The 14849-nt window shown below is 35.6% G+C and overlaps 2 long non-coding RNA genes across 4 annotated transcripts; one reads left to right on the top strand and one right to left on the bottom strand.

Annotated features, from left to right (window-relative positions):
- The first annotated feature begins 2019 nt into the window (after window positions 1-2019).
- Window positions 2020-6357, top strand: LOC113293303. Of its 3 annotated transcripts, XR_003332193.1 has the most exons (12): window positions 2020-2187; window positions 2801-2965; window positions 3288-3386; window positions 3505-3803; window positions 4055-4354; window positions 4585-4677; window positions 4810-4861; window positions 4976-5041; window positions 5481-5557; window positions 5711-5781; window positions 5898-5937; window positions 6187-6357. It is a non-coding gene; the product is annotated as an uncharacterized LOC113293303 (long non-coding RNA). The 3 variants fall into 3 exon arrangements; XR_003332191.1 differs by having other exon boundaries at window positions 3505-4354; XR_003332192.1 differs by lacking the exon at window positions 2020-2187 and adding an exon at window positions 2212-2341 and having other exon boundaries at window positions 3505-4354.
- A 1991-nt stretch (window positions 6358-8348) lies between these two features.
- Window positions 8349-9762, bottom strand: LOC113293304. Its single transcript, XR_003332194.1, has 2 exons — window positions 9393-9762; window positions 8349-9275 (listed from the first exon to the last, which is right to left on the bottom strand). It is a non-coding gene; the product is annotated as an uncharacterized LOC113293304 (long non-coding RNA).
- Between the last annotated feature and the right edge of the window lie 5087 nt (window positions 9763-14849).

The following is a 14849-nucleotide window of genomic DNA, read 5'->3' as shown; positions in this document are numbered from 1 at the left end:
TCCTCTTCCACTATTCTCTTAGTAAAACATCCACTAGTGTCTTTCTTCTTCTCAAGTGTAGCTTCTACCAACAGTTCCAATAATTTCTCAGTCTCTCGAGTTGTCCATTGTTTGTAATTCGTAGTCACTTCCGTTTCCGGTTCCGTATTCTTATTCTTCCTAACATTCTTTTTCTTCTTGTTGTTTTCAGAAGATTGGCTGGATTTTTCCATTATATGGTGTGACATGTTAGCTACATTAGTACTTAGACTAATACTAGAACTTAACAAAGCAAGAAAGAAGAGATTCTATGGTGATGAAATTCAGCAAATTTCGTCTCTTTAGAAAGCCGAGGAATCCCTCATTAACATAAAAATGATAAGAAATAAATATGGGTTTGATAGCTGTGCCCAAAGGTCTAAACCAAACAGGGCAGAAATCACGTTTTCAGGAGTTGAATACGTCTTCAAAAAAATTTAGATTTCACAATCTTTACTCAAAAAATCATACAAAAATCATTGTGTGATGGAATTCAACAAATTTGGTCTTGTTGAAAAGCTAAGAAACTCCTCTTTAACATAAAAATTATATCGCAAAGGAATGAGTTTTATAGATATGTCAGAATCATCTCGACAAACAGGGAAGAAATCACGTTTTCAGGACTTGAATACGTCGTTAGAAAATTTTAGATTTCACAATCTTTACTAAAAAATCATAAAAAAATCATTGTGTGATGGAATTCAACAAATTTGGTCTTGTTGCAAAGCTAAGAAACTCCTCTTTAACATAAAAATTATATCACAAAGGAATGAGTTTTATAGATATGTCAGAATCATCTCGACAAACAGGGCAGAAATCACGTTTTCAGGACTTGAATACGTCGTCAAAAATTTTTAGATTTCACAATCTTTACTCAAAAATCATAAAAAAATCATTGTGTGATGGAATTCAACAAATTTGGTCTTGTTGCAAAGCTAAGAAACTCCTCTTTAACATAAAAATTATATCACAAAGGAATGAGTTTTATAGATATGTCAGAATCATCTCGACAAACAGGGCAGAAATCACGTTTTCAGGACTTGAATACGTCGTCAGAAATTTTTTAGATTTCACGGTCTTTACTCAAAAAATCATACAAAAATCATTGTGTGATGGAATTCAACAAATTTGGTCTGGTTGCAAAGCTAAGAAACTCCTCTTTAACATAAAAATTATATCACAAAGGAATGAGTTTTATAGGTATGTCAGAATCGTCTCGACAAACAGGTCAGGAATCACGTTTTCAGGACTTGAATACGTCGTCAGAAATTTTTTAGATTTCAAGGTCTTTACTCAAAAAATCATACAAAAATCATTGTGTGATGGAATTCAACAAATTTGGTCTGGTTGCAAAGCTAAGAAACTCCTCTTTAATATAAAAATTATATCACAAAGGAATGAGTTTTATAGGTATGTCAGAATCGTCTCGACAAACAGGGCAGGAACATGTTTTTCAGAAAAATCTATACGAAAAACACTATTAGGGTTTTGACCGAGAGAGAGAGAGAGTACGCACAAAAAAAACTATACACAATCAAAATAAACAATCATGGAGATCAAAGATATGAAAAACAATCAAAATAGTACACAAATCAAACTATAAACAATCATGGAGATCAAAGAAGAAAAAAAAACATACCTGGAAAAAATGTTTCCTCTTCTTTCTCCTATGGTTTTCTACGCACCAAACTCCTTCCCAAATCTCTACTCTTTTGAGAGATTTGTTGTGAGACCAAAATACACTAAAAACTCCTTCGAACTCCCTAAGCAACCAATTCTCTAGTATTGTAGGGTTTTATGACTAACAGGGAGTTCAAGAGTTTTTTTTAAACTCCCCAACGACTAACAGGTGTTTTCTATGGAGTTTAGGAGACTCCTCTAAACTCCCCCACGGGGATTTGGAGAGACTCCCTCAAACTCCCCCACGACTAACAAGAGAAAACACAAATACATTAAAATCTCTCGAACTCTCCCACGACTAACCCCGATTTTCTTTTCCTTTTCCTTTCTCTTTCTCTTTCTCTTTTCTTCTCTCCCGTTCTCCGTGATTTTCCCACTTTCTACTACCACCACATGAAACTATCATCAACATCAATACCGTCTTTCTACTACCTTTCTGCTGATAACCATCATTATCATCAACATCAAAACCGTCGTCGAGGAAGAAAGGTATCGTCACTGCCAGCACATGAAGTATCATCAAAAACTGAACTAAGATTCAGATTTCTTTTTCTTCTCCTTTTGATTTCCACTCAAAAACTTTAACCTGGTCTCTAATCTTAGTTCAGAATCATGTTCAGCTACCCTTTTCAGCTAGATTTAGGTATTTGTCTTAGGGTTTCAAAATGTGTTAATTGATTTAGGGTTTCTTATTCTATCGATTATGAGATTTGGGTTTTTGATCTAGGGTTTTTTATTTAGATTTGTGTGATGTTAATTGATTTAGGGTTTCTTATTCTACCGATTATGAGATTTGGGTTTTTTATTTAGGGTTTTTTATTCAGATTTGTGTGATTTGCTAATTTGCTAGGATTTGTTATGTAATTTTGTTTATTTGATGTTTGATTTGTGTTTTCATAATCTAGGGTTTGGTTTAGTTTATAGGTTTTGGTGGATTTGTGTTTAGGTTTAGTTTCCTAATGTTGAATGATCTTTTGTTACTTAGAATTCCTAATTTGGTGAGATAATTTGTTAGAACTTCAATATGCAGTATCTGATAATGGTTTAGTTAGGGACATTACTTTCTCTTCTTGTTTACTTAATTTGATGTGTTGTTCTGCAGTTATCTTGTTTATTATATGTTTGAGGAGGCAATCACCTCGGCTTCTTCTGTTGAAAGAACACTTGGTGCGTCCTTTAGTCTGAACCGATATCTCTCAAAGTTGTTAACCTGCGAGCGTGGTATGATTGCACCAAGCTAACAACAGAGGTTTTGAATCTCTACAAGGTAATTTGATACTCTTCACCTCACTGGAAATGGGAATTGTGAACTTATTTATTGTCCCCGTTGCTTTATATATAAAAAAGGGTAGTAAAAAGTACTGTGAAATTTGAGATTCTATGATTTTTTGCTTGATTCTTAGTTTTGATTGATGCAGGAACAAAATGCAGCGTGCAATTTGTAATGTTTGGGCAGCATAATCTGCCCCTATGTTAATTTATCATATTTTTACGTGTTAGGTTTTAGATATTATGTTTCATTTAGAATGTTGTTTTATTTTCTATCTGTATTTGATAGTTAAGAATGCTTGTTATTTGGGGTTTTGCAGATTCAAAAGTTTGCTATGCGATTTTTGATTGCAAGCGATGCTCAAGCGTTCATGGATTTCATAAAAGTAGAACCAGCACCACTTGCAATTGCAGAACAGGTGCAATTTGGATGTGAATATTTTTTCTTAGCTGCACCAATCATCACTGGTATTTTCTACAGTCTTTCTTGATTTTATTTTAATCAATATGTTGATTACCATTTTTTATTGCTTCCAGGATCGACACAATAGAGGTTGTAGCTTTGGTGAAGGATTTTTTCAAAGGGCATAGAGACCTTATTTTGGGCATCAATACCTTCTTACCCAAAGATTGTGAGATAACCTTCCCACTCGACACGGACGAGCCTCTTCCGAAGAAACCCGTAGAACAGGTTCTCATATGAACATCTTTTTAGGCTCGTAGCTGTACAATTCTGACTTGTATTTCTACTGTGTTTCGTCTTTTTCTTCTAGTGAACCTATTATGTTCTCATGTCATGAGAGATTGGCGGATAGGATGGGGATTGACAATTACAGGTAATAATAAGCTTAAGAACTTATATACTGGTCTTATCTTCTAAAGATATCATATAATAGTTCTTAAGTTGTTTCAAAAATCGATTTGGAGAGGGTGTAAAACTAGAAGGAAGGAAGCTGATTTAAAGAGTAGTTGCTGGCTAAGGTCGAAAGTTTCAATTTTACCGTCTTTATTTCTTGGTCAGTACTGGAATTTAACGTAATTTGGTAAATTACTTTGCCACGGTTGAACTATCTTATTCTCTCTGCAGAATAAAGTGAACCTTCTGAATACATATCCTACCGAGTCTCTTAAAAAGCCATTGTATCAGACTTGTTCGCCAGAGCTGGTACCATTTGCAGCATATATTTCTGGGCCACCACCAGATGCCACTTATTTTCTTGAGATGTCACAACTTGTAACCTATACTCCTAGGATTTCACCAGCTGTCGCTTCTCCTAAGATGCAACCAGATACGAATGGAGCCAACAATGGTCTTGGCATTGCAGTTGGACTTTTGGCACCTATCAAGGAGCAATTCCCTTCAATTAGTTATGTTGATTTCTGTCAGGTAACAAACTTATCATATGCAGCTGTGTTTTTGGCATGTTCTTTAAATTTTGTGGTCAATTGTCAATCCATTGAACGATAGAATTGTTTATTCTATAAATATTTTTACTGCGGTTAGCTGGTGTGATTGATGTTGAAGTTACTGGTGGGACTGATGTCCCTTCCCACCCTGGTCGGGAGGTTAATTTGTGTGGATTTGCTAATCCGTTCTCTTCACTCTGTTTTGTGAAGATTCCTTGATGCATAGAGCTGCAGCTGCAGAAATGTCATTTCTTTTGGAGCCTAGCAAGAAGTCTGAAGTCATCAAACTAATTGAAGCTTCTAGTAAGTTCCTCCACTTCATTCCCTGCTTTATGACTATGTCTTCTGGTGGTAGACTAAGTTCTGTTATCTCTTATTATTTGTGTGAATGAGGAATCAACAAAAAGAGCTATTTTAAGATTCGGTTTCTTGCAGAGTTCGAGCTAAGCGTGGTTGTGGAAAACATCCTCGTAGTATCGCAGAAAGAGTATGCTTCATTTCATTTGTTCGCTCTTTTGTTTTCTTCCAATCTAGTACTTTGATGTTCTTAAACAGTGAATGATTAGTTAAAATTTATGGTTATGTTTTTGTTTTGGATCAGGTTCGAAGAACAAGATTCAGTGACCTGGTAAAGAAACTTCAAGAGCTTGTACCAAATATGGATAAGGTATAAACTTCAAGAGTTTGGATTAACTTACTTTGCTGAACTTTTAGAAGGGTATTTAAATCCATCATTTTGAATATTATGTTCTTCCAGGCTCTCCCATCTGGTTACTTACGTATTGGTGCTGTTATTGAACTTACTAGGACTTGTATTGGTGTTAATTCCAGTTTGAATCACAGTTTGTTTGTTGATTCAGATGACAACAGATCTATTAAGCGAAGTTTTCAGATCATTGGCCTGTACAAGCATTGAATAATAGCTTAACAACATCGTACCTCGTTATTTCAAATAATCTGTTTTTATTTGTAATGGTCGATGCTTCCGTTCATCTGGATTCTAGTTTTATGATTTGGGTTTATATAGTTTTACGTCTGTAATTATTATGTCTATACTCTCTCCAGTCTCCATGGTCATTAATATTTATTTATTTTCTCCATTGAAGAAGTGAAGAGCCTCTGATGGTGATCAGAACTACAGCCTGTCTCCATGATCAGGAAGCAGTGATGTAAGTGAAACTAGGTATGCTCTAGTAAAAGATGGCCATCATATCTGTACCGAAATCATGTGCTCATAAACTACGTTGTTGTACTTGCTGTGGTAGATGCTTTTCTGATACTTTTTTCCCTAATGTACCATATCTTGTAGTAATATTACTTTTTTTTTGTGTTTCAGCCCTGCAAAGATCGATCCCCGTCTGCTCGACGTGGAGCATTTTTTTAAATGTTGAACAGGATAAACCTATGGTAATTCATGTTACATCTAAAAATATTTCTAGAGTTAAATGAATTCTTCTCATTCTATCTGTTTTCTATCACCATTGATTAATATCAGACTTCTGATTGTCTAAGTTTGTGTGTAGATGAAGGATGTTCTTCGCGATTGTTATTTTTCAGACATAGGTAATCTCAGGTCTATGTTATGTCCTTTTTTCCATTGTTATCATTTATAACTACTCATCTTATAATCATTTAGTACATTCAACTTCATTGCACGATATGTATGAGCCTGTTAGTCTGCGTTTTTACACAAAGTCCGTTTGTGTTTGTTGAACTTCTAATGATTACATCAGTCTTAACAATCATTTGAGTAGACCTAGTCTTATTTACAAGGCCTTTGTTTGATAAATTCACTATCTTGTTTCATTGTAGGTTTTCTGCAAACCACGACAGATATGAAGCATGATTATGCCGAATTGCAAACCACCATACCTAATTGAAGAGATCTCTTGTAAGATTTTCATTTTTCATAACACATATGTAAGATATGATTCTCTTTTCAACACTTTGTATGAATTCAGTGGATGTAATACTACGGTTAAATTGAAGTAAAAGAACTGGAATGATTCAATATGCTTGCTTGGTTTTTAGAATGCAGGGAACCCTGGTTTTGACCTGTCAAAACCACTATTTTTTTGTTGTTACAAACAAATCGCAACTGCGTGTGTCTGTTTCGAAACTCCAATTTCGCAACTGTTCAAATTAGTTTGCAACTGCTTTAGCTGTTTCGACCGTCTAAGTCGCAACTGTTGGGAACTGTTGCGATATTTTGACGTTGCAACATTTAACATCTGTTGCGAACGAAATTTCGCAACGGCTGAAGAGCCGTTGCGAAATATTGCAACTACGACTTTCGTAACACAGATGAACTGTTCGACCCCATTTTGCAATTGCCAGTTTCCGTTGCTAAAAATTAAATTTGGTGTAGTGTATCCAGGCTGAATCAATATGAAGAAGAAGAAAAAAAAAAGCAGTTCACCTGCATTCTTTTTGTTTTTTGTATTCAAAACAGTAACACGTGTGTCAAAAGTTTAAATCACAATTTATGTCTTTCTTAGAAACCAAGTGTTGCACCTCGTTACTAATTTTACCTGCAATTATGTGACTGCTGGTATACATACCATTTGACTGAATTCTAATTGAGTAACCTAATACAGGTATACTGGTTTCTTATATATAAAAACCGAGTATTGAGTAGTCTATTAGGTGTCCTTGATTATCAAGTTTTCTGGTGTATATTTTTGTTTATATAAAACTCATATAACTTACTCTAAAGAGTACTGAAATATGGGTTCAAAAATTAGTACACCTGCATTTTTTTTTTCACTTTGTAAGGGTTCATGTATTACAGATGGTCTCATTCAACACCATGCACTTTTCTAGTTTTGCAGTCTTTATTGTGATTTCAAACAGTATATAAAACCCAGCAACTAAATCACTTGAAACTCAAGTGCCAAAAATATGCACATGTACACACAGAGTAGCTAAGGGGATTAGTGAATCAAATTCAAAAACATATAATGGAAGAATTGAATTTATGGAAGTAACTCCTATCACAGAATATATGATATCCAATAATCAAAAAGCCAGAAAATGTTTCCCTCATCTATAAAGAACTATTGTACTTGTTAATACTGGTGGTGGCATGAATATATGGTGCGTCAGGGAATGAAATATTTCAGCTGGTATGACAGCTCAATCGTCCATATCAATTTTATTTGCAAATTTTTTGGTACTTCTATTGCTACTTGTAAGTTAGTGTAAAGGAAAATAACAAAACAGTTACTATATAGGACTGAATTTGGTGTGATTCGAACACACAACCTTCTAACTTGATGTCAGACGCACCACCGTTGTGCCACAGACTCATATTCTAATTCATTAGTGAAACGTTTTGAACAAAGAAACTTTGTTCTAAAGAAAATAAACATGTCAAAATCAAATATTTAAGTTGTGAACATCCAATCTAGCAAACAAAACGAAATTATTATACACGTGGATTGCAGTGAAGAAACAAAGAATAAAAGTTCTAATGTTGACTCCCAGCATAATTATGAGAAATATATACAAAATTGTTGATCTAACAATTCATGCATATAATAGTCAAGGGATTTGTTCTAACCTGAGCACCGTGAAGTCCACAATATGAAATATATATATATATATATATATATATATATATATATATATATATATTCAGACATAATAATAATATATAAATAAAAACATAAATAAATCAGAGGTTGTTTTGTAAAGTAAAACAACATATAAAAACAAATGATACCCAAAATAAGCGCTCACAAATAACTGGTATCACACCGCTAACCTTAAGTCTTCACTACAGAACCTGAGATTGAAATTCATACCGTTTTAACTGTGAACCGATCTGTATTAATTATTTTCGTTTCATGTTAAACACAGACTAATTAATATCGCCCAATTTTTGTATGGTCAATATCTATAATTAGAGGGACTCCAAAGCCATACACTGCCTGCAAATAAAATAGTGCAAAGAATTCAAAAGGAACACAGAATGCTACGAAGGGTTACTTCAGTTCCGATGGGGCGATGAGGGGTGTTTTTTTTACACCTACCTTAGAGACACTTTTAGAAGAACCAATGAAAATTTATATAAAGACAAAAATCAGTATTTTGGCCCACTAGGTCACCGCCGTTACACCCAGTGTTTAACTCAAGCCATGAGTAATAATTTAGTTTTTCAACAAATGCAATAAAGATCCAGTCTCAGCACTATCGGAGTTATTCTTCATAGTAATCATTTACTAATGTAGCCAAACATGCGACATAGAATTTAGGCGGTATAACCAAGCTTCGTGACTAAGTACAATATGTACGAAGTGTATGAGAAATAGGAGGCAGCAAGAAAATTACCTTCAATAGAAGTTAGTTGTCTGACACCCATTGTCATTGCTTCTACTTGTAGGATTTGGCATAGAGAGAGAGAGCCGAGAGTATCAAACAATAAATATCTTTGAATATCTACATTGTATTCATCCTACAACTTTACTGATTACAAGAATTGCCTTTATATAGGTGTTTTGCAGACTCAACTGATATCCTAAAGAATAGGCACTACAGCGCACGTTACAACGACATTAAACTCTCCTAAAGACTGGGACTAACATACCCAACTAACACCACTAACCTGTGACTTAGTCACGAACAACGCAGTAAACATCAATTTTATGCGCACATTACTTACATACTATTAACCCAACGTCCAGGTCCTAAGACCTTGTCAGACTTTGTAGTTTGAGTTTAGTTAAAACTCCAACATCCTCCCTTAAACTCATACTACTCAAACTGCAAAAGAACCAATTTTCCAATATCCCTTAACCTCAACATACGAGACACTTGACTTGCATAAATGCAACACTTCGAGAATCTGGTTGATATTGCTTTACTATCACTTCTGGCTTCAACCGAGCTTTAAACTCCACCTGAAAGACATACTGATACTGCGGATCAAACTGTATGCCCCATAGAAACCGAATCTACTTCATAGATTTTGAATAGTATCCTAAACCAATTTCAACACCTCGAATAACGACGAGTACCTGGTTGAACTTACTTCACTGTTTCTCCTGGCTGCAACCTAGGCTTCTAACTCTCTACCGAGAGACATACTGATACTGCTGATCAAAGTGTATGCGCCACACAAGCCGAACCTATTTCTTAGATTCCGAACAGTTTCCTAATTAAATAAGCTTCAACACCCCGTCTTCCATCAACAACTCACAAAACCTTTGCAAGCCAAACTTGAACACAATTTGATCTTTACTTTCGCATTTGACCATTACAGTTCTGCACTATTGCATCTGACAACTACTTGATCTGCAGTATCGCATCTGACCATTACAAATCTACACTACCGCATCTGACCACTGCTTGGTGTGCGATTAATCCATCTATCATGAACAAGTAACAAAAGAAAATTAATTATTATGTACCCTCATACGATAAACTACAATACCGAAATGCTCCATTTCCAGTAGTAGTAAAATGGGGTACACAATTGCACTCTTGTATTAGCGTCTTCACTTGACCACTGGTACGGATCAATGCTAACACAATCTTGATCACCACTTGATCTTTACATCTGACTACTTTACGGATGGAGTTAAGACCCCACGTCCAACTCTTGATTGGAATATGACTATCACAGAAACACGAGTATTTAACATAATAAGGAACCAAACCACATACAAAGTAAACCTCCAGATTTTCTTCATTGAGGAACTTACGATGCCAGACTTAAAACACTTGATAATAATTCAGCCACAAGGAAAGAACTCAAATTCTAACAGATTAAACAATATATGTTTCATCTAACAACGACCCATCACCACCCGAAAAGATATAATAACTGCACATTTTTTAGATGCATGATGACCCATTCTAGATCTGCAGAAACATAATTCTGACTGCTAAGGATCTTCACCAATGCCTTTAAGGAAAAACATCAACCGTACATGAAATAATAACCACATATACATTAACTGCCAACGTATAAATCCATGTTACACCAAGAGTTTCTTTCCACCAGATATATATGTATAGAAACTACACTACGGAACTTCATCTTCCTGCCAAGGAGACTCACAAACTGACAAACACAAACAACCCTGTCATGGATTGTACCACACCAGTCATCTCATCTGGAGTGCTACGACACTACTGTGATCCGAAGAACTTTCATGCCAGACTGAAAACACGTCAAAAGGAACAATACAAATCACCAACTCAAAGGTGGTAGACTTATCACGCTTCAACCCATCTAAGTCACTAAATCCTTAGTGACTCATTAAGAATAATAAGAAAAATCTCAAACAGGAACAATCACTCTAAAATAAATGAATGAGATAATTTTTTTTGGAACTTAGCTGTGTGTGGGCTATACTCGGCATGCTCGATCACAACACTTTTGTTTCCTTCTTGTAGTCGCAATCTCCACAGAACCAACATGTCCTTCAATGTCCCATGATGCTTCTGGTACCGCTCAATTGGTTTCATCCATGGAGTATTAACTCCACAAAAGGGATTCACTACCCTCCCGGACATCCCTTGATACTTCGGTATCCACCGTCATCGTCTACAAGCATGAGTTCGGCGGGCTCTTTCTTTCTGCTTGTTCCATGACCTAAAACCAAAATCCTACTACACATAGGAATTTCATCCAGCGATTTTCCAAACGCGCGTCACACCAGAACTTGTTTGAGGAAAACATCAAACAATCAAATGCAAGGTGCCTGTATGATAACAAGAAACACATGCAAGCCTTTCTCTCAGACTTCCATTGAACAACTCCCGAGCAGCCTTACAAACAGCTTTCGTTGCACCTTGTTCTTTCACTTGAACACACAATAAAAAATTCTAAAACAGACATATAAGCTGATCTTTGTAAACCAAACGTTTCTTAACAAAATAACATGCTTCATTAACAAACTCTTCTACTGATAACCCCGTCAAGGGTCGTCAGAAAGTTTATTACCAGAAACAAGAAATATCAAAATTTGGTTTTAAAAGAACAAACCCTTCACCGTTCTAAACCAATTTCAACACCTCGAATAACGACGAGTACCTGGTTGAACTTACTTCATTTTTTCTCCTGGCTGCAACCTAGGCTTCTAACTCTCTACCGAGAGACATACTGATACCGCTGATCAAAGTATATGCGCCACACAAGCTGAACCTATTTCTTAGATTCCGAACAGTTTCCTAATTAAATAAGCTTCAACACCCCGTATTCCATCAACAACTCACAAAACCTTTGCAAGCCGAACTTGAACACAATTGGATCTTTACTTTCGCATCTGACCATTATAGGTCTGCACTATTGCATCTGACAACTACTTGGTCGGTTTGCAGTATCGTATCTGACCATTACAGGTCTGCACTACCGCATCTGACCACTGCTTGGTCTGCGATTAATCCATCTATCATGAATAAGAGAAGAAATAAAATGATTATTACCCGTATAAGAGAAACCACCAATACCGAAATGCTCCACTTTTGTGACTCCGAGTAATAGCTAGTAAAATGGCATACACAACTTGCACACCTACACTAGCGAATCCACTTGACCACTACTCTTGGATCAATGCTAACACGATTCTAAGCAACCCGTCATCAGTTTCTTTGAAATCCTTGAGAACAATTTATCCACAAAGAAGAAATAAAAACTCAAATGATGATGGGTTCACATAAACCAACTGTTCACCTATGAACAACGACTGTTACCAAGAGAAAAATAATAATAGCCACGCATTTTTCAGATCCATGATGACCCATCCATGCTAATCATCACATCACAGCTTTTTCCATCACGTGATGCATGGAATTCTATCTCTTCATGGACCTTAACGGCATTCCGGAATTGCACTTCAAAAGGAGGAGCTAATTTTAAACAGTACCGGATTTTTCTTGAACATTAATGCCGGGATTCGCAATAACGGCATGCTCGATATGTAAGGTTCCAAACCGGTATTTTGTGCCGGCTTTGTCCATAATTTATAAACCACGCTGATACTAGGTGCCGGCGTGCTCGATAATTTAAATACCACGCCGGCGTTTAAGTTCAAAAATCTTTAACTCCTGGATGTTTTTCTTGTGGTACCGGCATAGTTACGTTAGGAGTGAACCATGCCGGTTTGGATATTCCATGGAATATTCGGCGGTAGGTAAAAAGTTAACTGCGTGCCGGCATGGAATTTTTGGGTTGAACACCACACTGGAAATTGATTCAAAATGGGGGATATTTTTCGCCGGCATGAAAATAGTATGAATACCGTGCCGGTTCTGTTGGTGCCGGCGAGGTATTCATACTACGAGTATGCTAGCACCAAGCTTTTTCAGAGAAAAAAATGGCGGTTTCAAAAAAAAAAAAAATCAAATTTTCGACCTCTTAGCAGCATTACCTGTGTGTTGGAGATGCTTGTATGTTGAACTTGTTTACTTTCTTGGGTTGGTTCTTCAAAAAACACTTCATGCTCACGAATCATATTCCAAGGGTGTTGGTTCATCATATAAGTCCAATTGTGAGTTGTTATCATTAACCGAAGATTGAAGATATGCTTCTTGTTATAGTTGAGCTAAAGATTCAACAGCTGCAATTCTCTCCTCACAGTCATCTTCCATTTTCACAAAAAAAAATTCCACTCAAAAATATTTTTCCCTCCTTCTACTCTCACAAATTCAAATAAAAATACACACTAATCTATCCCCAAATACTTAAGATTTTACTAATTATTATTAACCACTAAACCTGATTAGTGAAGGTTAGATTAGGAATTAAAAAAAAATTACATAAGGGGTGACCCAGATTTGATATCTGGATCCAGTTTTTGTCATGCAGCTATATCCCTCAATTAGTTTCCATATCCCCAATCGCGCGTTCTTTAAAAATTGTTTTAATTTTAAAAAAATAATAAAAGAAAGTAATTTGAAAACTAAAATCAAATTAAAACAAAACAAAGAAAATTTAACCAAGGGTGACTAAATAATTTACCTATCTTAGGACACCTTTTCCACCCTACTACCACTACTTCTTCCACCACCACATTATCGTCACCACCACCAGTCTCACCAATCCCCACCACCGATCCACCACCGCCACCCACCATCAAAACCACCATTGGTGCTTAATTTACCTATCGTAGGACTCCTTTTCTCACCCTACTACCACTACTTCTTCCACCACCACATTATCGTCACCACTCCATCAGTCTCACCAATACCCACCACCATTATCCCCACCACAGCCCACCATCAAAACCACCATTAATGCTTACTGATATGGTTAATATCAAATAAATTTATTACGCATCAACGAAAATATATTCATTTGATTAATTAAAGAAACATTTATTATGAAATATCAATTGAACATTTATTATTAAATTTTAGTTAAACGTGATCATTTATAGCGGTAGATTTGTGTTCTTCAAATATAAATTTGATCGTTCTTTATCTAGCCTAACTTGTCCAAACTTTGTTTTGTATTCTGGAAATGTAATCAATTTTATTTTAATACTAAAAACCGTGATTTATTCGATCGGGTACTATAAATAGCTGGGATCCCATTTGGGTGATCCGGCGGTCATGATCATAATGTCTTATATGATTTAGTATCCTCCTCAAAATATTTGTGTTTTGTCCTTACCAGTTGTGCTAAAAACAACCAACTACATCTATCACAATAAAATGTTGCGCATTTTGTAAGACACAAAACTATTATTGTCCACTAATATTCACTAACATCCACCACCGTACGTAAAAACCAGCCACGCCTACTATTTTTTCCACCACCAATAATGTTACCACCTCCACCACTCACAAATATCTTCCACTGTTTCCACCACCCACTGCTTCTTTCACTACCACTATTAAAAATTATTAATATAATTTCTATCCGGGGTCACTGTAGTACAATGGTAAAGTCATTGGATGATGATACCAGTTACCTGAGTTCGAAACTCGCCAACACCAAATTCTTTACCGATAAATATATATATAGCTTTTAATAAACTTATTTATTAATAAAAATATGTATTTATTAGATTCATTAAATGAACATTTATCATGAAAAATAAATTAATCATTCATCATGAGCAATTAATAGGACACTAACTAATAAAATATCTATAATGGTTAGTTGAAAAAATCACGGCCGTAGATTTATCCCTCCTAGACAAATCTCGGTCGCTCTTTATCTAGCCTAACTTAGCCAAGCTTTGTTTTATTATTTTAGACTAACGCTCAACCCGTGCCATAACGGCACGGGAATGGATTACGGTTTAGAGTTGCCACAATGTAAGGAAACTTATCATTTACTACATATGAAAGGATATGTTCTAGGGAAGACTGTGTTCTTTTTTTTTTTCCGGATACACAACTAAGTTTCTTTCGAGCACACTTGTTTGATATTTAGCTGGACCTGGTGATTTGGTGCTTTACCTTAACCATAATACATAAGGTATACAAATAATGGAGCAACAAATAACAACAATATGTTA

Source organism: Papaver somniferum, chromosome 7 (genome assembly GCF_003573695.1).
Source record: "Papaver somniferum cultivar HN1 chromosome 7, ASM357369v1, whole genome shotgun sequence".
NCBI classification, from domain to species: Eukaryota; Viridiplantae; Streptophyta; class Magnoliopsida; order Ranunculales; family Papaveraceae; genus Papaver; species Papaver somniferum.
Note: the sequence above shows the minus strand (reverse complement) of the source record. Positions and strands in the feature narration are given on the sequence as shown.